This window comes from Phascolarctos cinereus, unplaced genomic scaffold (assembly GCF_003287225.1).
Source record: "Phascolarctos cinereus isolate Bilbo 61053 unplaced genomic scaffold, phaCin_HiC Scaffold_2;HRSCAF=192, whole genome shotgun sequence".
NCBI classification, from domain to species: domain Eukaryota; kingdom Metazoa; phylum Chordata; class Mammalia; order Diprotodontia; family Phascolarctidae; genus Phascolarctos; species Phascolarctos cinereus.
Genome location: NW_027555625.1, coordinates 83,502,557 through 83,526,807, shown reverse-complemented (window position 1 = coordinate 83,526,807; position 24,251 = coordinate 83,502,557). Strand labels below are relative to the sequence as shown.

The 24,251-nt window shown below is 37.3% G+C and overlaps 1 protein-coding gene across 5 annotated transcripts in view; it reads left to right on the top strand.

Moving 5' to 3' along the window:
* The window catches only part of MAP4K3 (mitogen-activated protein kinase kinase kinase kinase 3), a 195,992-nt gene that overhangs the window by 11,154 nt on the left and 160,587 nt on the right, over window positions 1-24,251 (top strand). Inside the window, exon 2 of one of the 5 annotated variants that reach the window (XM_020976959.2) lies at window positions 9,446-9,541. The exons of the other annotated variants lie outside the window; for them this stretch is intronic. The gene's annotated coding sequence lies outside the window, so the exon portion shown is untranslated. The remainder of the gene's footprint in view (window positions 1-9,445; window positions 9,542-24,251) is intronic. 5 annotated transcript variants of the gene reach the window in all.

The window sequence follows — 24,251 nt, the reverse complement described above, 5'->3', positions numbered from 1 at the left end:
GGCTTCTAAATGGTATTGTTTCCCTTTTTTAAAAAACAATGAACTTAAGTACCTAGTTCTTAAATACATATATTATTTGCTCTTTGAAACAGCACAGTAACATAGGTAGATGTTATCTCATTTTACAGATAAGAAGACTGAGGCCCAGAAAGATTACCTCTCATTTATAGTGTATATGTCTTGTATGTATTCAATTAAATCAACATTTATGAAGCACTACTCTATGCCAGTCACTGTTCTGAGTGTTGGGGATATAAATAAGAAAAAGAAAGATAAGCCCTGCCCTCGAGTAGCTTACAATCTAATGGAGGAAGATAACACACAAAAAGAAGGTGAAAGAAAGGGAAAGGAGAGCCCCAGAAGGGTACTTGGTGGGGGCATGATGTTCCATGGAGTCAAAACCAAGCAGAGATATGATGGAAAATGAAATTACCTTGAAAGTTCAGATGTGAGCCCCATCTGAGGGAAGGCTTTCAGAGGAATTTATTGCTTCACCTTCCAGCCCTCCTTTCAGAGGGGAGAGGCAACTGAGGGAGTTGAAAAGGTTTTTGAGCATTAAAAACTGAGTCTTTCTGAATGCGATTTCTAGTGATCAGCTTATCCTGAGTGAGACCTGATATTCCCTGGAGTCAAGTGGAGCTGCTGGTGGGACAAAACCAAGGAAGCTAGGAGGCAGAGAAGAGGAGGGAGAAAATGGGAAATAGTGAAAATACTTGGAGCTCTGGGACATGGAGTGGGGCATGTTGAGGAATAGCAAGGGAGTCAGCCATCACTGGATCTCAGAATATGTGGAGGCTGGAGATACAAGAAGACTGAAAATGGGCAGGGCTGGGGAGCAGGATGTTAAAAGGACTTTAAAATCCAGTTATGTAGAAAATTTTATATTTGATCTGGAGGTGAAAGGAAGCTGTTGAAATTTGTTGGATTGGTGGGGAGTGGGGTATGTGTGATATGCAGACCTGAGCTTTAGCAAGAACACTGAGACAAGCCCAGTGGAATGTAGACTAGAGTGGGGGAGACTTGTGGCAGCAGGATAGTGGGTTAGCCTAGGTGTAAAGTGATACAGGTCTGCATCAGAGGAGAGAAGGACTGGGAGGAAGGCAGGAGTCTATGTAAGAGATGTGACAAAGGTCAAATCAACAGGATTTGGCAACAGATTGGATGTGAGAGGTGAGAGTGAGGATTTGAGGATGACATTTGTGAGCCTAGGTGACAGCAGACAGCAAGGGTGGTACTACTCTTGAGAGTAATAAGGAACTATTTTGGGGAAAAGATAGTGACTTCAGTTTTGGGGATATTGAGTTTAAGATGTTTATGGGACAACCAGTTTGAAACGTTGAAAACTGAGTGTTGGAGGAAGGGGGAGAGGTTTCAGTAGGCAAAAATGTGATGTGGGGAGGATATTCTAGGTACATGAGGTAGCATCGTAAAGACATAGTGACAAGAACCAGGGAAAACAGTTGGTTTGGCTCTTTTAGAACCTAAGAATATGTGAAGGGAAGTAGTATGGAAAAGTAGGTTAGAAGCAGATTATTAAGGGCCTTGAATTCATTTAGCTCTCCCTCTCCCCACAAACATTTATTAAAGCATCTGTGAGTGCAAGGCTTTGTACTAGTTTTGGGGGATACAAAGATAGTTATGTTTATGTGTGTATGTATACACATATATACATATGTGGCTGTATAATAGGTCTTGTTTTCAAGGAACTTACACTTCACTGTGGGAGGGAAATGACAAATACTAGTAAATATTACACAGAAGGATTGAGAGAAATGAAAAAGATAGGTCTGGTGCTTTGAGTTGGAGGAAGTTACTTGAAGGGGATTGAGGGTAAGGCTGTCAGAGAAGGTTTCCTGGAAGATTCAACGACTGAGTTTTACTTTGAAGAAGGGAAGGACTTAAACAGAGATAAGGGGAAGAAAGGCAATGGTGTGGAGATGGGAAAGGACTAGAAAAGAACTGGAGATGGTGAGCAGTTCATTTTGGCTAGAATGATCAAAGCCATATTGTGGGAGGTTTTGAATATTAGTAATAATAGTATGATTTTTATTTCTCACAAGAGCTTTTTTGTTGTTGTTTTAATCTGAAGTGGAGAGGCTTGCCAAAAACCTTAACAGAGGTGAAAGTAACTGATTATTCCCCAAATTTTCAAAATAATGAAGCATATTCTATCACATTGCTCTCGCTGAAAATGTTATCACTAATAACTCTAGCACAAAAAGATTTTTGTACTGCTGAGCGTCACACAGCTAGTAAGTGTTTGCACCAAAATTTGAACTCAGGCCTTCTTACCTCCAGGCCCAGTGCTCTATGCACTATATCTAATTTAGTTCTAAAGCGTGTGGTATAGACTAGAAGTACTGTAGAAGTGCAAAGAAAGGAAAAGTCATTGAGGTGAGGAGAGAGGAAAAGCTATTGGAAGTGGAAGAGCTGTGTATTAAGATTCTTGTTTATTCCTGGTTTGGCCTTCAACAACCCCTCTTTCTTTGAAGTTCGTTCTTAATTGTTATTTAGTTCAGATCCTTGTCACAGACATTCATCTACCACCCCTCTAACTCATTCTCCTTCCTTTCTCCCAAAATTCAGCACCTAGTTTACTGTTTTTCCCTCTACCCCAATCCCTCATACTTTCCCTCATATTTGAAGATTTCAGCATACATACTGATTTCCCCTTACAGTTTCTGGCTTTCGGTGTGTCAGCCTACTCAATTCCTATGACCTTTGTCTTCATTATATCTCAACTGCATACATTGATGGTCTGCCTGTGATTTGACCATCATCCTTAAGCATTCCACTTTCATGATTCATAACTCTGAAATTCTTTTCTTCCGTACCCTGGTACCTAGTTTGGAACATGCTTAACCCATTCTGTAAGAACCATGTGAAGTGCTTCAAATACTGTTAAGTTAGACCTTAGGGAAAATTAACTTTACTTATAGTTGCCTGAGGAATAATGCTATTAAAATTAGTGATACCTAAAGTTTGCACAGAGTTATGTTCTCATTTGAGCCTCACAGTAAACTTTTGAGTTAGGTGCTATTATTGTAACTATTCTATGGATGAGGAAACTGAAATTGTCTGGATGAACCCCATGTCCCTTAAACATCTTAATCTTACCATGGCCAAAACATTATCTTTCCTCCAAACCCTTTCCTGTTCCTAACTTCCCTGTGTCAATGGTACAACTGTTCTCCCAATCACCCAGGCCCACCACCTGGGTGTCATCCTTGAGTCCTCACTCTCTGACTCCCCACATCCAATTAGATTTCAAATCATGTTGTTTCTGCTTTAGTAACATCTCATTTGCTAACCTCTCTCTTCTGACGCCACCACCATCTTGATGCAGCTCCTCATCACCTTATGCCTGGACTGCTACAGTAGTCCGCTGATTAGTCTCCCTGCCTTATCTTTCCTTGCCACTGTTCATCCTCCATTTGGCTCTCAAGTTGATTTCCCAGCTCTCCCCCCACAAACACATTTATTAAATTCCAGTGGCTCCCTATGTCTTCCAGGATTAAATATATAATCTTCTGTTTGGATTTTAAAGCCCTTCATTACCTGGACTTCTTTTCTTACATCTTGCTCACCTCAGAATACTCTGGGATGAAGTAACACTGGTATAGTCATATGATCTAGTTTGTAGGTACTTGTTTGCATGCTGTTTCCCCATTAGATCCTGAGCTCCTTAGAAACAGGGTCTCTCTTTTTCATTTCTTGTATTCTCAGTGCCTCACACAGAGCTTGGAACCTAGTAGCAACTTAAATGCTCACTTTACTGACTGAGTTAAGTAATTTACCCAGGGTCATGAGGCTAGCAAGCACCTGAAGGATTCTAATCAAGGCCTTCCACGAAGCTGATTGGTAGTCAGGAAGACCTGAGTTAAAATTTGGCCTTAGATGGTTACTAGATGTGTGACCCTGGGTGAGTCATGTATCTTGTTTGCCTCAGTTTCCACATCTGTAAAATGAGGAGAATAATAATAGCACCTTCCTTTGAAAGTTGTAGGGACCAAATGAGTTAGCCTGTGAAAAGCGCTTTGGAAACCTTAAAGGATTATATAAATACTAACTTGTTGTCAGGTTAGATAATTATAAAGTACCTGGCACTTAGTACACACTATATAAATGCTTATTCCGTTCTCTTCTTCCCCTTCTAGATTTAAAATCTTTCAGAACTCTATCTTGTATGCTTGTAATAGCATTAAGTTTTGCCATTTTGGAAATTAAGAAGGATACTTTAAAAATGTATTTCTGTAAATCTGTTGCTAATAATGTAATATTGAAGGTATGTTGGAAAAATTCAACACTGAGAAAGAGAGAGGAGTAACTAAGGAGAAAACAATTTTATTTAACCAATTCCAAGTACATCATAGCCAAACTTCTTAGTTATGACATTGTTTCAATAGTACTTAGTGCCTCAAGAAACATTGTAGCATGGTGTTCCATGACCTAATTCAAGATGTTGATGTCTGGTGTTGCATGTACAGGAAAAGTGAGTACCCAGATTTGTTGGCTTAAACTAGCTTTCAGAGCTTTCTTTCTGTTTTGTTTGTTAGCAATTGTTATCCTGTAACAATTTTAGGAGCCTTTCCTGTAGAAAAGTAGCCTGATGCAGTAGATAGAGAATTGGCCTCTGAACCAGGGCCACCTGTGTTCAAGTCCTACCTTTTGTCACCTTCTGGTTGTGACCTGAGCAAGTCACTTCACATTTTAGTGTTCTGGCCAACTCAGAAATTGCAGAGAAGACACTTGCCTTGGCAGAGGAAGCTTCTCACTGGGCAGTTCCCACCAAATTCCCATGTTGAGTTCTTCTCCCTCTTCTGTTTCCATACTTCTAAGACTGTAGTTATAAGCTAAGCACATTATAGAGTGCTTACAGCAGAGAGTTAATATGTTTTAGCCATTTTGGAAGAAGTGCAGTAATGGTACAAAGGGCTTATTGGCACAGATCTTAGGTCCGGAACTGGAAAAAATTTTTGCCCACCTCGTCCCTGCTTCGTTTTACAGCTAAGGGAAGTCAGGCTCAGAGGGATGTAAAGAGCACAAATGCGGGCTGGCCCCAGTTTCTCTGACATCAAACCCAGCATTCCCTCTTCACTCACTACAAGTGGGTCTTACATTTCTTTTTATTTAATCTTACTTTTTCCAAGAACTGAATATAGTTCTATTTAAAAATTTTGGGACTGAACAAAAAATAAATTAAGAAATTAAGTTTAAAACTCTTCTTTCAGAAGCCTGCCTTAGCCATATAGTTAAGATCAACCTATTGTGTTTGACCTTATGGTATCAAGAGATTGCACAGTGCAAGATGAGCATACTTTAGTCATTCATTGATGATTTATTAAATACCTGTACTCAGCACTCAGGTAGGAATATAGGGAATATAAAAAGAGAAGAGTATTTTCTGTACCAGGGATGGGGAACCTGCGCCTGTGAGGCCACATGTGGCCTTCTGGGTCTTCATGTGGCGCCTTTTGACTGAGTCCAAGTTTTACAGAACATTTCCTTTTATTAAGAGGATTTCTGTGAAGTTTGGCATTATGGGCCTCAAAGATTCATTAGATTTAGAAGGGAAGAGAAAACATTCAAAGTGAGAAGAGCAATATGAATAAAGATAGGTAGGTTTTTATGAGATATTGAAGGGAGAGACAGACCTAATTAGAGTGGACACTTCATTTTGGAGAATAGTAAAGTATGAGTTAGGAAGATCATGAGTTAGGTTTTGGACCTGTTGATTTTGGGGTGATGATAAATAAGACTTTCAAAATAGAAGTATCAGCTGAAAACTTTTACCAACTAGGTAGATTAGAGCATGTTTCTGAAGTTAGAAGGGAAGGAGTCAGTGAAGAGGGAGAAGTTGAAAAAGAGATTAGAGGCAGTATTCCTCATTAACTGCAAAGGATAGTGTCAAGTCTAGAGGAGGAACAGCTTCCTTAGACTGTATGGGAGAGAGGTGCAGATAGATGTCACTCCTTCAAGGATGGTGATGATAATTGACCTTTATATGGCTCTTTAAGGTTTTTAAAATGCTTTACATATATTATTTCATCTCAGCCCATTCATGCTTTCTCATGTTATGAATCTTCATGTAGTCTCATAAGTCTTCCGTAGGGCTCTACCCCACTTACTGGAGATTTTCTTATAGGTCTCTTGACAATATGGAAATGTGGAGTGAGGTGGGTGGGGGTGTGGTGTTAGCAATGTAACAGGATATCCCTTTTTTTTTTAGGATATCCTTTTGTGATAGTAGTACATCAGTGTCTTTGGTATCTTTTGTGCCACTGATATGTTGTAAACAATGTAGTTATAGATACTGAAGGGAAAAGAAAGAAAGCTATTGGGCATTATGACATTCACATCTTCAGAGAGAAATTCAATAGTGTTTGCTGGACGTGAATAAGGGAGTTAGGAATATGAGGAGGTTTTACAAAGCATTTCTGTTTTGTTGCCCGTATGTCATTTAGACCATATCTTTTTTGGATGCCATTTTCAAGTCAGTGCTGTGGAAGTATAATATTCTTGTGTTGTCTTTTCTTTCTTGTTTTTTTTACCCCTACCTGTCTTACACAAAGGTGTGTAGGTTCCCTCCTTTCCCTCTTTTCAATTTCAGTTCCTTTGAGATAGAAGAATAGATGAAAGAAGAATGAATAGAAGGTGCTGAGGCTGCAAACTTAGGTAGACCCTGAGCTTCTCACTCATCCTGCTTCCTAGGTGTTTACCTTTTCAGCTTTAGCGCTTCTACCTCCTTGAGCAAAGAACATGATGCCTTTCACAGGAACAGACAGGCCACACATTACGTAATATTTACTTTTTGAGTGCCACTCAGATTGAACAGTAATACATTGGTCACTGATATTTTTGTTTCATAGTGTTATTTCTGCTGTATAGTCATTTTCTTGCCATTCTTTTGGGGTTTCACAGTTTGAGCTGGTGCTACTAGTTTGATTTGCTAACACAGCTGGAGCCTGCCATTTAAAACTATATAAAATGTTGTGTGTTTTTTTTTAAACCACAGAATTTGTGTTTTTTCACTACTAACATGTTGTGTGATATTTGGCAAACTTCCCAACCCCCCGAAATCCCCAAATTGAAGCCCTTTGTTAATTACTGGGCATAGTTGCTATTTTTTGCATCAAGATTATATAGTTCTTTGCATTTTCTTTAGCTGTTTCTATCAGATTGTAGTATTTAGGTACTTGAGTGAAAATGAAAAGGTAGCTTTAAAAAACCCCAAATCTACCTATATTATTGCTAAAAAAAATCACATGATAAATACTTGGAACTTAAATTATACCAAGTTTTATAAGCAACTATCCTTTTTAAAATAGTGTAACTTGTTTTGGTCAGCATGAGAAAAAAAATGTCATTTTAATATGGTAAGTAGGTATTTTATATAATCTTCTATAAATATACATTAGAATATCAATATACATGGTCAGCTGATTAAAAAAACAACACTTCAGGTTTTTCTGTCTAGGAGGTAGAGAAAAACACATTTTACCAAGTGCATTGACTTCTTAATAACCTTTGGAGTTTTCCTTTAAATTTATTTTGCTTTTTAAAGACAGTAAAATCAGTTTTGACAGGAAAGTACAGGGGAGGTCTAGGTATTTCTAATGTTGCTTTCTAATGTTTACAGTATGTGCCTTCATTAGTAAGTTAAGGGAAGTTTGAAAATAGTCTGGTTTTAGAAGAAGCAAAAGAAAAATATGCCAAGTATGCTGCTGGAAGTGATGGGGATTCATATACTGGATAAAAGTAACACAGAATATCACATATGGAAGAACCATAGAGGTCATCATTCAACTAGCATAACAATACCTAGACAGGTATTTAATGGTTGCTACATCATACTTGATTAAAGTTGACCCTTGCACTTCCTTGAAACTGCCAGATTATTTTCACATGAACTGTTGAGTACTTCATCATTTTTGTGGGGTTGAATTTTGTAACCCAAGCATAGTTGTTTATCATCATTTAATTTCATATTATTAAATTTAGTCTTTGATTCTGGTCTGTTATGATCAATCACTTTGACTGATTTGACTCTTCCATCTAGCAGGTTAGCTATTCCTCCTAATTTTAGATCATATGCATACTTGATAGTTGTATAGTATATGCCCTTAGCTAGGTTCCTAATAAAAATGTTGATCCACATAAAATCAATGACAGATTCCTGGTGTATACTACCAGAGAGCTCTCTCAATGGTGATATCAACTTCTTAATGATTGTTCTTGGGTCCTACCATTTAACCAGCTCTAAAGCCATCTAACTTTTCTACCTTGTAGCCCATATTTTTCCTTCTTGGTGCCCCAGTAATGGCATGACAGACTTTGCCAGATGCCTTGTTGAAATCCAGTTCTGTAACATTTTCTTGATAATCTACTCTGTCAAAAAAGAAATTGAGTTTAACGTGATGTGAATTGTTCATGATGAAGCCATGCTGTCTCCTAACTGCTCACAATCTATCCCTTTAAGTTATTTATTAAATTTCCTTTTCCTTAAGGGAGCAATACTGAACAGAGTTGTATTTCAAACTTTACTAGGAAAGGAAAAATACTTAGGTCAGTCAACAAACATTTATTAAATGCTTAATATGTGCCAGGCACTGTACTAAGTATACAAAGAAAGGCAAAAACACGGTCCCCCTACTTAAGGAGCTCACGTTCCATTGGAGGAACAACGTGTAAAAAATTGTGCATGCAGAATATATGCAGTTTAAATGGAAGGTAATCTCAAAGTTTGTTGTTTGTCTTTCATTCTCAAAGAGGACCAGTGACATCGCAAGAGTGATTTCAGTGAGGCAGAGCTGTGCAAAGTCAGCATCAGCCTCATTCTCTCTTCTAGAGCCATCGAAGTCCAGTGGTAACACACAGGTCAAGATGATTGGCAATGGCCCAGGATACAGTGGGTGACCTTGGTCTTTCTAAATAAAAGTCTTTCTCAGGCCTCAGTTTGTCTGAGGCAATGCCTTTTCAACAGCTAAGGGTTAGGTAAGAATTGAGATAAAACGTAGCATGATTTACCATCACAAAAAAAAAATCAGTCTGTAAGGGGAAGACCCTCAGAACAGTGGGGTACAGGAGTGCTGGTCATGTTTCTAGGGTGGAGAAAAGTGCTCCAAGTTCCTCACAGGCCAGAAGAGTGGTTGGCCACACCTCTCTTTGGGTCATGCCACTTTGGAAGGGGGACTAAATAGATATATCTGAAGTCTTAATGAAGAAAACCCTTCTCACTGGTCATTGCCTTGATTCCATTGATAGGTCCTTTAAGTCAGCCATTTAGCTCATTGTTTTCTCCACTTGTGTTCCTTAGACTTGACACATAAAAGCATTTACAAGGCTAGTAATGAAAGGAATCCCTTACTTTTTGTATTGTTTTGTACTGGAATTCTACTTATTTAAATTAACCTTTCCTGTTTCTGCTTTCAACTGACTCTGACAGGTAACTGTTATGACCAAACAGCATCATCATCATCATCGCTCGTATTTCCGTGGTTCCTTATAGTTTACTGTATATTACTCACAACAATCCGCCAAGGTAGGTAGCACATCGATGTCATCACAACTTTAAAGATAAGGATTCTGGGAGCTGGAGAGACTGTTTCCCTATAGTAATAAGTGTTAGTGCTGGGATGTGAACTCATGTCATCCAAATCCAGGGCTCTTCCTCATCAGCTAACCAACAAGGAAGGATTGGAGAGAGCTAGAACCCATAGAAGTAATTAGCATGTAGGTTAGTATGCTTTCTTGGGGAAAGATTTAAACATTGTATCATCTTCTCTCATCCCATCTTCCTTTAATACGTCTCACTCTTACCTCTTTCATCTACCTTCCTCCTCTCCTTTCAAGTTTTAACCCAATAGCATAAGAGAAGCAGTGTAGTGTCACGGATAGAGCAGTACTCGAAGAGTCAGGATGACCTGATGCACACTGTCCAGAGGGTCTGTCACCTTGGGCAAGGCACGTAACCTGTCTATGCCTAATTACAGGACTCGTTGCCAATCTGCAATTGGTAGTGAGAGCTTCTTCAACAGGAGTTCCACAGGCCAATGAAATCAGATGCCCAGAACAAAAAACATAAGATCTAATGTTAAATAATTTTTACAAAACCTCATCTACAAGTACATGTCAAGGAAAAACCCCCTGGAGAATTGTAATTGGCTTGCCATGAAATGTTATGGAAGTCAAGGTCTTATGAGATCATGGTGGAGGGGATCAAAATTATTCACTTAGCAAGTCAATTGGCTTTGAAATAAAAATCTGTAGGAATTGAGAGCATGTTATTCTGAAACCTCAGTTTTGCTACAGTTTTAAAAAATGAAGCCTATATTTTAAGTAGTTTGAGAAATGTGACTTTTAAACAGTAGTATTTCCTAGAAAAATCTCAAGGAGTTTGGGCCCCAGTACTGGCTGTCATTCCATAGACAGGAAGACTAACTAGTAAGAATAGGTTCATTGGATCAAATATGTAGAGATAGAAGGGACCTTAGAGGTCATTGAATCTCCCCTTTATTTTACAGATGAAGAAACTGAGGTCCCCAGAGAGGTTAAGTGACTCATCCAGCATCGTAAAGCTGTTAAGTGCCTGTGACTTCTGAAATACCCATGTTTTTGTAAATTTGTTTGGGAACAACTTCTAAAGAAGACCTGATATCTCAGAATTCCCAAGATTCTATTAAGCTAACCTTTTTTGCATCTTTAAGAAAATTTGTTTTTAAAATAATGTTAAGGATGAGAAAACTTTTAAAAAATATTCCTGTCTTTAATATCACATCATTAGAATTTCTACCTCTTGTGGACAAGCAGTACAGCAATTAGAATGTGAGCATAAAGCAATTTTTAATTAGTTCGAGCTCCTTGAAAGCTAGGGCTGTCTTTTTCTTTTTGTATCCCTAGTGCTTACTTACCATAGTACATGGCAAAAAGCAAGAGCTTAATAAATTTTCTATTTGTTCATTCTTTCAAATCAAAGACTGAGTTGTAGTTCTGACTTCGTGGATTCTATTTTCTTTTTTTTCCCCTTTAAAACATTTTTAATGTATTTATTTATTTTTAATTTTCAACATTCACTTCCATAAGCTTCCAAGTTCAATTTTTTCCTTCTCCCTCCTACCCAAGATGACATTCAGTATCTGATACAGGTTCTACATTCATATTACATATATTTTCACATTAGTCATGTTGTAAAGAAGTATTAGAACCAATGGGAGGAGCCATAAGAAAAAAGAAACAAAACAAAACAACAACAACAAAAAAAAAGAGATCAAATAGTGTGCTTTCATCTGCATTCAGGGTCCATAGGTACTTTCCTGGGTGTGGACAGCATTTTCCATCATGAGTCTTTTGTAATTGTCTTAGATCCTTGCATTGCTAAGAAGAAATAAGTTTATCAAAGTTAGTCATCGCACAATGTAACTGTTACTATGTACAATGTTCTCCTGGTTCTACACATTTCACTCAGCATCAGTTCATATAAGTCTTTCTAGGTTTTTCTGAAGTTGGCCTGCTCATCATTTCTTATGGTACCATAGTAGTCCATAACATTCATATACCACAGCTTGTTCAGCCATTGCCCAGTTGATGGTCATCCCCTCAATTTCCAGTTTTTTGGCGCCATCACAAAAAGAGCTGCTGTAAATATTTTTGTTCATGTGGGTCCTTTTCCCATTTTTATGATCTCTTTGGGATACAGACCTAGAAGTAGTATTGCTGGGTCAAAGGGTAGGCATAGTTTTTATAGCCCTTTGGGCAGAGTTCCAAATTGTTCTCCAGAATGGTTGGATCAGTTCACAACTCCACATCTTCTCCAATGTTTAGCATTTTCCTGCTTTGTCATGTTAGCCAATCTGGTAGGTGTGATGTGGTATCTCAGAGTTGTTTTAATTTGCATTTCTCTAATCAGTAGTGATTTAGAGCATTTTTTCATATGGCTATAGATAGATTAAATTTCTCCATCTGAAAACTGTCTATATCCTTTGACCATTTATCAATTGGGGAATGATTTGTGTTCTTATAAATTCGACTCATTTCTCTATATACTTTAGACATGAGGCCTTTATCAGAGACACTGGCTATAAAAATTGTTTCCCAGCTTTCTACTTCCCTTCTAATCTTAGTTGCGTTGACTTTGTGCAAAAACTTTTCTATTTAATGTAATCAGAATCATCCATTTTGCATTTTATAATGTGTTCTGTCTCATTTGGCCAGAAATTCTTCCCTACTCCATAGATCTGACAGGTAAACTATTCCTTGCTCTCCTAGTTTGCCTATAATGTCAACCTTTATATCTAAATTATGTACCCATTTTGACTTTATCTTGGTATAGGGTGTAAGATGGTCTTTGCCTAGTTTCTGCCATACTATTTTCCAGTTTTCCCAGCAATTTTTGTTAAATGGTGAGTTCTTATCCCAGAAGCTGGGGTCTTTGGATTTCTCAAACAGCAGATTACTATAGCCATTGATTATTGTGTCTTGTTTACCTAACCTATTCCATCGATCCACTACTCTAGTTCTTAGCCAGTACTAAGTGGTTTTATGATTGCTGCATTATAATACAATTTAAGATCTGGTATGGCTAAGCCACCTTCCTTAGCATGTCTTTTCATTAGTTCCCTTGATATTCTGGACTTTTTGTTCTTCCAGATGAATCTTGTTATTATTTTTTCTAGCTCTATAAAATAATTTTTTGGCAGTTTAATTGGTATGGCACAGAATAAATTAATTTAGGTCGAAGTGTCATTTGTATTATGGTAGCTCGGCCTATCCATGAGCAGCTACTATTTTTCCAGTTATTTAGATCTGACTTTATTTGTGTGAAAAGTGTCTCGTAATTGTGTTCATATAGTTCCTGGGTTTGTTTTGGCAAGTAGACTCCCAAATATTTTATAATGTCTATAATAACTTTGAACGGAATTTCTCTATCTCTTGCTGTTGGGCTTTGTTAGTAATATATAGAAATACCGATGATTTATGCGGGTTTGTTATATATCCTGCAACTTTGCTAAACTTGTTTATTTTTTCAGGTAATTTTTTACTTGATTCTCTAGGATTCTTTATGTATACCATCATACCTTCTGCAAAGAGTGATAGCTTTGTTTCTTCTTTGACTATTTTATTCTTCAATTTCTTTTTCTTCTCTTATTGTTGAAGCTTAATATTTCTAGTATACCTATTGAGTAACTGTGGTGATAATGGACATCCTTGTTTCACCCCCAATCTTGGAAATGCTTCTAGCTTATTCCCATTACATATAATACTTGCTGGTGGTTTTAGATAGATGCTACCTATCATTTTAACAAAGACTCCATTTATTCCTGCGCTCTCTAGTGTTTTTAATAGGAATGGGTGTTGTATTTTGTCAACAGCTTTTTCTGCATCTGTTGAGATAATCATATGATTTCTGTGAGTTTTGTTGTTGATATGGTCAATTATGCTGATAATTTTCCTGATATTGAGCCAGCCCTGCATTCCTGATATAAATCCTACCTGGTCATAATGTATTGTCCTCAAGATAAATTGCTGTAATCTCTTTGCTAATATTTTATTTAAAATTTTTGTGTCTGTGTTCATCAGGGAAATTGGTCTATAATTTTCATTCTCTGTTTCATCTCTTCCCAGTTTAGGTATCAGCACCATATTTGTATCATAAAAAGAATTTGATAGGATTCCTTCTTCACCTCTTTTCCCAGATAGTATATATAGTATTGGAATTAATTGTTCTTTAAATGTTTGATAGAATTAACTTGTAAATCCATCTGGCCCTGGAGATTTTTTCTTAGGGAGTTCATTGATGGCTTGTTCAATTTCTCTTTCTGAAATGGGGTTATTTAAGTATTCTATTTCCTCTTCTGTTAGTCTGGACAATTTATATTTTAGTAAATATTCATCCATTTCACTACGATTGTCAGATTTATTGGCATACAGTTGGGCAAAATAGCTCCTAATTATTGTTTTAATTTCCTCCTGAATTCACCATCAATGAAGACTCTGCTGTTTTCATAAGAAAAGGAGGATGGGATTCATAACTTTCTTTGCTCACTGGCTTCTTCTTAGGGATTTTTTAAGTTTTTAGAGACCTTAATAGTGGTGATCAGCAGTGTCTTATACATAATCTATACTTAGTAAATGTTTGAATTGAATAGACCAGAATATTTAAGGAGTATATTAAGCTAGCTTGCAGAGACTAAAGGTATGTTAGTATATCTTTCAGAGCCAAATATAATGTGGCAGAAGTTTGGACTGACAGTTCGGAGGCTTTCTGAGATGCTGCTTTTTCCCTGTGGAGTTGGGGAGAGAATAAGTATAGGTTGACTTGGATCCATGAAGCATCTGTAGAGAAGACAGAGAGAAGATGGGAAGTTTCTTTCTTGTTATAGAGTTGTCTTGGCTATTATTTTATGAAGAAACATTACAAACAATTCTGTGAAGATTCTGTGAAGAATTTGAAGTTTACCATGTAATTCTGAAAGGACTGTTATCTGTGATGGCTACAGAAAGGAGCAAGAAAAGAGACAAAAATAACATTTTCTAAGAGACTTTTCTTCTTGTGGAGAAATATGAAGAGGATTCTTGAGAAATTTTTATCAATATTCTAAGTGAACTAAATGGTGGAATATTGCTTCAGAAGTTAAGAAAATTATCTGCTGTTATAGTAAATATTTGAGGTGACTGTGATCTTCCTCATAGCTAAAATATTGCAAATAATTTATGTATGTCTTTTATTATTGTTAATAATTGTATATTCAGTGAGAAAAAATAAAAGGTGTACATTGCCTATGTATGCCTATATACATGCCCTAAAGGTGTAGAAAAAAAGCAAGATCTGCTCTAATACAAGTGGAGAGTTTTCGATTATGAAGACTATGTCATATTACTTTCTCATTTTGAATCATCTCGACAACTCTTGTGGCCACCTTCTCTATTGTGTTTCAGCCACACACCAACATGCTCATGCCTTATGCCTTTCTGTCTCATAAAATTATCTCTTACCACTTTCAGGACTTTGAATAAATGAATAAAAAACATTAGGTATCCACGCTTTGAAAAACACTGCACTAAGCACTTGGCATGCAGACGGAAAAGCAATTCCCGAGGTTCTCATTATGATGGGGAGGGGAGGGTGAACACAACATATACAGGAGGTTTCACGTGCAAGTCAGATGAAAAATCCACTACTGGTCCTTTTAGTGTGGATGTTATTACATATAGCTTCAGTATCATTGGTGTTGATAAAACCACATCTTTTTCTGACATTGAATCATTTGACAGTACCAAGAACTTTGGTGGTGAGATTTTCTTTTCTGGTCTTTAGAAGCTGTGACTGCTGAGGGAGGTGGGTTGCAACACCTGCAGAAGGTAGTTAGTTGCCAGATCACATCTCCAAGGGATTGCTCCCTGGATGATGGCTGATAGGGATGGACTAGAAGCAGTGCAGATAGCTTGGGGGGGAAAGAGAGAGAAAACACCCTGGTGCTTACCTCCTAGATGAGGAAGAATAGCATTCCAGACATGGGAGACAGCCATGAAAATGCCTGGAGTTGAGAGATGGAGTATCTTGTTTAAGGCGCAGCAGCTTGACCAGTGTCACTGAGTTGAAGAGTATATGAGTGTCTATGCGTGGAAGGGGGAAAGATGTGCTACATGTAAGAAATGTAAGAAAAAATATGATGAAGAGCTTTGAACAACAAGCAGGATTTTATATTTGATCCTGGGAGTAATAGGGAACCATTGGAATTTATTGAGGGGGGAGGGTGATATGGTCGGATCTGCATTATAAGAAGACCAATTTGATAGCAGAGTGGAGGATGGCTTGAAGTTGGGAGAGACTTGAGGCAGGGAGACCAATCAGCAGGCTGTTGCAGTAGCCCAGGCATGAGGCAATGAGGGCCAGCACTACGCTGGTCACAGTGTCAGAGGAGAGAAAGGGACATATCTGAGAAATGTTATGGAAGTGAAAATTGCAGGATTCAACAAGGATTGAATATGGAGAATGAGAGAGAGACACTTAGGTTGTGAGCCTGGATAATTAGGAGGATAATGGTATCCTTGGTATCCTCGATAGTAGTAGGGAAGTCAGGAAGGGGGTAGGTTTGAGGAGAAAGATAATGAATTCTCTTTTGGACATAAGTGAGTTTAAGACCTGTGATTTCATCATTGTGAGTACTTTCTCTACCAACACAGATTGCAGCCTCTCTGTGCCTTAATAGATGTGCCTCATGAATTACTGTGACTGGAAAAGCAGTTTTCTTCTGTCTTCCATTTCTGTGTCTTTGCCCTGGTGATCTCCTATGACTGAAATTCACTCTTGTCTTTTCTGCCTTTTAGACTCTCTAGATTTCCTCTAGGGTCAGCTCAAGCACCATTGTCAGGTGGTAACCTTTCCCGGTTCTCTCAGTTACTAGTTTCTCCACCCCTGCCATATTACTGTGTCTTTACTTGGTGAATATTTTGTGTTGACTTATGTTTGTATTGGTCTCCACTGTCAGTACCCAATAGAATGGCTGCTTTTTGAGGGCAGGATTTTTTTGTTTTTGTCTTTGTAGCCTCAGCACCTAGCTGATATAATGTTCTTGTTCTTCAGTTATTTGTCATGTCCAACTCTTTATGACCCCATTTGGGATTTTCTTGGCAAAAGAAATGGTAGTGATTTTCCTTCTCCAGCTCATTTTATTAATGAGGACACTGAGGCAAACAGAGTGAATTGACTTGCCCAGGGTCACACAGCTAGAAAGTTCTGAGGCCGGATTTCAACTCAGGAAGATGAATCTTCCTGATTCCAGGCCTGGCACTCTTATCTACTGCCCAATGTATGTCATAGGTAATAGTAAAGCCCACAAGACCATAGTGCTATGGGGATAATCATTTAGTCATCATTTCTTACATTAAATAATATCATTATATTCATATACTACAGTTTGTTCAATGTTTCCCCCTTTGATAGGCACCTCTTAGATTCTAGGTTCTTTTCCTTCTTTCTTTTTTTTCCTTTTAATCCCTTTCTTCAGGAAGATTGTTGGGTTTTTTTTGGTTTTGTTTTGTTTTTGTTTTTTTGGAGGGAGGGGTTGCTATTCCCACTTGGGTTATTATTTTCCCTTTTAACTGTTCCCCAATCCACTCATTTTCCTGTTGAGTTCAGTGTATTTCTGTGTGTATTCAACCCTATTTTGTGTTTCAGCTAAGAGAAAGGTTTATTAACTTACTGCCTGCTTTCCCCGCCAGTTCCTCCATGTTTTGTATACTCTTCTTCTCATACGCTCCATTTATGAGATATAGAGTGTATGTATTGACTGTATAAGCTTATGAGAATGTCTGCATGAGTTTAATGAAGTTCCTGGGGAAGCATTGGTAGAAATGCTGGAATTTTGTCCACTCGTCCCCCAGGGAAACTGATTGATGTCTGTAGGGGAGAAGGAGAGGGGCAGTGAGGCTCTCTATTCAGTTCTCTCTGAGAAGGGGTACCAGACTGGAATTATATGACACTCCCAGGATTGATTCTCCCTCCCACCAACTATACAAATGAACATTAAATAGTGAATAGAGTAGACTGATGTATCCAAGAAAATAGTGTACAATAATCAGAGAATCTCTACGGATTAAAATATACCAGAAAATTTACAAAATGAGTGAACTCTCCCAGTGGAATGAGATATCTCAGCTCAACCAAGAGAGATCCCCATCTTTACCCAGGGGGAAATTCTCTGAAGTTTTTTGGGAGACAAACTGGAAATCAAGGACTTATTGAAGCACCAGTTCCTCTACATACTTTCTGCTTCCAATGTCTTTTCTTTCTCTCCCTGAAGTTAGTTCTTAGGGGAGTTCAGAAATGTGGGGGTCCTTCTCAAAGCAAGAATAAAGAAACTTTCCTCCAGAGCTGTCCTGCTAACTCTGCTCTTCACAAAGGCAGTCAAGTAATCATTCTCTCCACTAAATTGGAATCATACCTGAACAAGGGCTTCCAGAGAATTAGCAAGTTCTCTATTTTTTTTTCAACTTTTTTACACTAGTATGTTTCTTTTACCATCTCTTCTTTTTTTACCCTCTAAACTACTTTCTCTCTTTCTTATTTAACTGCCTCAATTACCTTTGAAGCCATGAAGATTGAGGGGACAATTATTTTTTTCCCCTATTAAAATGTTAGCACTGTAATCATCAAACCCCAACTAAAATCCCATCTTCTACAGGAAGCCTTTCCCAACCTCTCTTATTTCCAATGTCCTCCCTTCTTTAATTATTTCCTAATTATCCTAAATATAGCTTCTTTGTACATATAAGTTTGCCTGTTGTCTCAATAGATTTTTTTTTTATCCACAGCACTTAGCACAGTGGCTAGCATGTAGTAGACACTTAATACTTAATGACTGACTGGTTTTCTGAAGAGTTAGTTGTCTCAATCTGGCACAGAATCAATAGTAATACCAGTAGTTGACTTTGGAATTAAAACAACAACAATAACAACAAAACCCTCCTTTTTCAGCATGTTTGCTTAAGGTGACCCCCATTAATCATATTTCATTGAACTACTAAATTTTTTCCTTAAGTTTTTAAAATGACCATAGATTACTACAAGAAACCTTGATTTGAGATTTCAGATATTTGTACCACAGCCTGCCGAACACTTTATGGATCCATTTACTTGGTGTAACTCTCTGAGCCATTAAAGATCCCACCTCTATGAAAGTAGTTGATGACCCTGCATTCTCAGACTGCGTCATTAGAGGGAGGGTTCTTTCCCTTTTTTTGTGGCATGGACCCCTTTGGTAGTCGGTGAAGTCTATAGATCCTTTCTCAGAATAGTGTGGGGTTTTGTTTTTTGTTATAATTGAAGGAAATGCTAAATTACTTTTAGATGTTAGTAAAAATCAAGGTGTAATTTTTTCCTGCCCAAGTTCTTGAATCTCCTTGTAAGGATTAAGAACTTCTGTAGGTGAGCATAGATTCTGGCAGGTTCTACCAAGCTGGAAAAGGTAGATAAGAGCTTTTATTATAGGTAGATAATATTACTTGTCTGAGGACCAGTCTACCTAAGTTCAGAGAAGATTATCTTTAGGTTGTCTTCATAATGAATTTTATTTGAGCCTCAGCAACTCTCCAAGGGTATCTACCACCTTATAAAGGAATCATGATCTGTGTTAGTAAAGGGCAGTTAGTGTTATTGGGGCAGTACTCACTCAACTGGAACCCCAAATCTTAAAATATATTAAGTATTGAATTTAGTACTGTCTTTATTGAACACCCTTGGCTTTGGACTTGGGTAAGTCACTTAATCTGGGAATGCTCCAGGAAGCTCCTTCTGCAGTTGAAATCACAAGTCTGGTCCCTGTCACTTATTGAATTACAGCTGTGGTTAAGAAAGCCTCAGATTCATTTATTTTACTTTATTTGGATTTCAGAGTTCAAAATACATCTACTTTCATCTCAGTATTCAAAAATAGTTATAAAAAATGTTTAAAGATAAGCTGGAATGGAGTAGTGTTTAGAACTGCTCAAATTTGTTTTTCCAAAATAAATTTATTTTACATATTTCAGTCAAATAATATAGTTTTAAATTGGGAGAATTTTCCATAATTAATACATGACTTTTTTGGTTGTGCCAGCAAAACAGTCTTTCAAATTAATGTTTGATGAGCATATGTTGACTACATAGTATTCATTCAGGAAATATTTATTGAGCATAATTATGTACTCTGTGATACTTAAAGATGTCTAAAGCATGGTGTTTGTACTGCAAGAGAGATTGATAATCTTTGAGTCATGCACCAACAGTGTTTTTTGTATCTTTTTTTATCATCATTCTGATGGCCATTATTGTTTACCAGTCCCTACTTTTGAAAACTACTATTGGCTGTGATTTCTGCCAGTGTACTTGTCTCTTGGGGCAGCAAGGTGGTACGGAGGATATAGTGCCTGGTCTGAAGTCTGGAAGACTCATTTTCCCGAGTTCGAATCTGTCTTCAGACACTTTACTAGCTGTGTGACCCTGGGCAAGTCACTTTACCCTGTTTGCTTCAGTTTCCTCATCTGTAAAATGAGCTGGAGGGGGAAGCTAGGTGGCGCAGTGGATAGAGCACCAGCCCTGAAGTCAGGAGGACCTGAGTTCAAATTCGGCCTCATACCATACAGTTGACACTTACTAGCTGTGTGACCCTGGGCAAGTCACTTAACCCCAACTGCCAAATAAATAAATAAATGAAAATTTAAAAAAAGAATAAAATGAGCTGGAGAAGGAAGTGGCAAACCCTTCCATTATCTTTGCCAAGAAAACCCCAAATGGGGTCATGACTGAATGACAGCTGCAGTACCCAACACCTTCACTGCTAGAAGGAGAGAGTTCAAAATTCTGAGACATGATTTTTTTTCTTAATTGTTAAAAATTAACATTTTACTAATGCCCTTTATTATGCTGCAATCATTTCTGGTTATGCTAAATCCTCAATTCCACCATCATCCAATGAGCCTTCCCTTGTAAAAATGAAAACCAGTTAAAACCAGGTGACACTGAAACCATTTCTGACAAATTTTTCAGTGATGTATGAGGCAAGGTTCTAAGCTGAGAGGGTAGGGGAATAAGGGGAGTTTGAGGAGGAATGAAAATGTTTGGAAAGCTGCTATGGTCAGTAGAGGTAAAGCAACTTTCCTATTATTGTCGAGGTAACCACCATTGTTCCAGTCACTCAGGCCTAACAATAGTGGTTTTATCCTCAGCTCCTCACTGTTATTCATCCCAGATATCCATTGCATTGCTAGACCTTGTCATTTCTGCCTTTACAAATGTCTTATTTAGCATAGTCACTACCCTACTACAAGCCCTTATCACTTCTCTCTTGGACTATTCCAGCAAGCCTCCATCTTCTCTGTATTACATTACATCCTCCACTTAGCTGCCAAAGTGCTATGATGCATAAGTCTGACAGTGTCACCCCAGCACTTCTTAATAAGCCCTGGTGGTTCCCTGTTGTTACCTCCAGAGGGGAGGGGGAAAGGAGGGGCTAAGAGAAGTCTTCTATTAAATATTTCAGATAGGTGTGATATCTAAGCTATAGAGGAAACTAACAGAAGACCAAAAGCCACACCCCAATAGATAAGTGGTCAAAGATAGGAATGGCCCTAAGAGAGAGAGAGAGAGAGAGATTGAGATTGAGAGAGAGATTTATAATCTATTAACTTAGGAAACTCCAAAAAGAGAAATGCAAATCAGAAAAACTCTGGAGTGTCACCTGGCAAAGCAAATTAGCAGAGGTGAAAAGAGCAGTGGTCACTTTTGGAGAGTTTGTGGGAAAAGATAGACAAACTCAGACAACATTGGCAGAGCTATGAATTGGTTTGTCAGTTGAAGGTCTTTATAACCTCACATCTTCCTACTTTTCTATTCTTCTTACTCTTGTCTCCACCTAGAAACCAGTTTTACTGGCCTTCTTGATCAAACAACTCAAATAACACTATCTCCAATCTCCATATGTCAGTACTGGCTGGAATGCCTCAAAACGGTATGATAGAAAACCAAGTGAAGTTCCCTTTTAAGGCAGAGAAAGAGTGAGATATTTAGAAATGTCCACATTTTATGAGGTCATTGTCCCTTCCTTGCTATCATTGATCTATTTACCTTGTGACTGATTTTAGTAGTCCACTTGTATCATTAAGAGTCATTAGTATTTCAGAATTTCATTCATGAGAGTTTGCCCTCTGTTGGTGGGTTGAGAGTTCCTCAGCATCACTATATGCATAGTTTATGATGCCGTTTTGGTCTTCTAACCATTTATAGAACTAATATTAAAACAGGGTTACAAGCAGACAGTTTCAATGGATCCTTCACTATACATTAAGTTCCACTGTTTAGAATTATTGTTAAACATCAATTTGCTGCATAAATATGATGCATTTGATTAACTATTTCCTTTTCTACATCAGTAATTGGTGGAACAAATTAATACCAGCAAAGAGTAAAACAATAGCTTTGTAGGATGGACCAATATAGACTGTTGCTGAAATGGTACATGTAGCATTTCCAACATGGTAGAACCTATTAGAGCTTGTGCTCCACAGGCATAACCTTCAAGAACCTAGGGTTGCCCTTGTGCCTTAATAGGGCATCAGAAATAAAACTTTGTGGGGGCAGAGAAGACAGAAGTAAAATGAGAATCAAATAGCTGTACTTTGAATTTACTTTGTCCTCTCCATCCTGAGTCAACAGTTCAAAAACCCTTTTGATTATTCTTAGCTTCTTCCTCCGTTCTGGTAACACTTTGTATTTTTTTTTTAAAAAGAAGTCTATCGATATCTTTTGTTTTTATATCACTTACTCCTGATGGATCCCTTTTCACCCTGTGAGAGTTATAATTTATAACAATGAATAAAAAGGGGGAGAGGGGTCAATTTTAAGTAAAGCCATCCAACAAATTAAAAGCCTGACTAACATGCAATATTCCTTACTTTAAAATCTCCCCCCACACACACTTTTTTCTTTTTCTTTTCTTTCTTTTTTTTTTTTGCAGAGAGGTAAGTTGATTTGATTTCTTTCATCTTTTCTGTGGGATGAAACATTCAGCATTATTTCCCAACATTCATTTTCAGTTTTTATGTCCTTGTTTTTTCCATTTGCATTGTTGTATTAGATGTGTCTATTTTTTTCCTGGTTCTTTTCACTTTATTTCGGTTCATATAAATGTTCCTATGCTTCTCTTGATTCATTGTTTCTTTCCTTGCAGTAATTTTCTATTACATTTACATATAGCAACTTGTTCAGCCATGCAACAATCAGTAGGGCATCTATTTTCTTTCTAGTTCTTTACTATTAAAAAAAATGCTGCTCTATTTTGGATTTTATGGGGCTTGGGGGGGGGAGGGGTATTGGATAGATATTGTTATTTTCTTGAATGGTTGAACCAATTCATACTCTGCCAGTGTTGTTTGAGTTTGTCTGTCTTTTCCCACACACTCTCCAAAAGTGACTATTGCTCCTTTCACCTTTGATGATTTGCTTTGCCAGGTGACATTCCAAGTTTTTTTGATTTGCATTTCTCTTAGTAAGTGATTTGGAACAGTGTTTCATAAGTTGCTAATTAAGGTTGTATATAAATCTCTCCCTTTTTTTTTTTAGGATTATTCCTGTCTTTGACCACTTATCTACTGGGGTGTGGCTTTTGGTTTTCTGTTAGTTTGCTTTGTAGCTTAGATATCACACTTATCTGAAATATTTGATAGAAGACTTCTTTTAGCCCCTCCCCCTCACTTCCCCCCCTAACTATTGATTACATCTCTTCTTATCCTAGTTTCATTAATTTCATTTTTGTGAAAGTTTTTCAATTTCATATAATTGGAATTATAGTTATGGTGAATATGAATTCCTTTTCTATTCTTTTACTGAATATTGTCATTGATATGTGCAAATGTTGCTGATATTTGTGTATTTTATATCCTGCATCTTTACTGAAACTATTAATTATCTAAATTAGGGTTTTGGGTCTTTTTTGGCTGATTCTCTAGGATTTTCTGAGGAAACTATCTTTTTATCAGCAAATAGAGAAGGATAGTTATGTATCCTCTTTGCCTGCGTATATTTATGCTTTTAACTTCTCTTACTGTTAGTATTTCTAGAACTATCTCAAAAAATAGTGGGGAAAGAGGACATTCTTTCTTCCTTTATTTATTGGGAAAATTTCTAGCATTTGCCTGTTGCTTTAAATATGCCAGCTTTTGGTTTTAATTAGATATGGCATATCATAAATACAGTGTTTTTGACACAGGCTTATTCATTTATTGATAAAAATCATGTAATTTTTGAATGTATTTAATATGATTAATTGTGTTTTTCTATGTTGAACCATTCTGAATTTTTTCTTAGGATTTTGTCACATTAAAAAAAAATTAACCTTTGTTACATGATCTTACATCTATCTCTGTAATCTTTTTCTAATCTAGGTTGGTAACTTCCTTTCAAAGTTCCTAACATTTCCTCCCACCAGCTGGTTCTTCCTTGTTGGTAATATTCAGATCCAGAATAGAATTTTACCTTGTTGGTTGTTACACCTTTTGAAGAGTGAAATTATCATTAAGGCAAGTTGAAAATGAATAGCTACTCTACTTTTGACACAGAGGCAAGAAAATGGATGAGAATTTAGCACCATACATATGAATACTGTGTGATTAAATGTAAGGAGGAAGTTTGAAGATACTGGTGAGAATGAATGAATGAATAAGCATTTTTTAAGCATTTACTATAGACACTATCCTAAATGATGAAGATACATACAGAA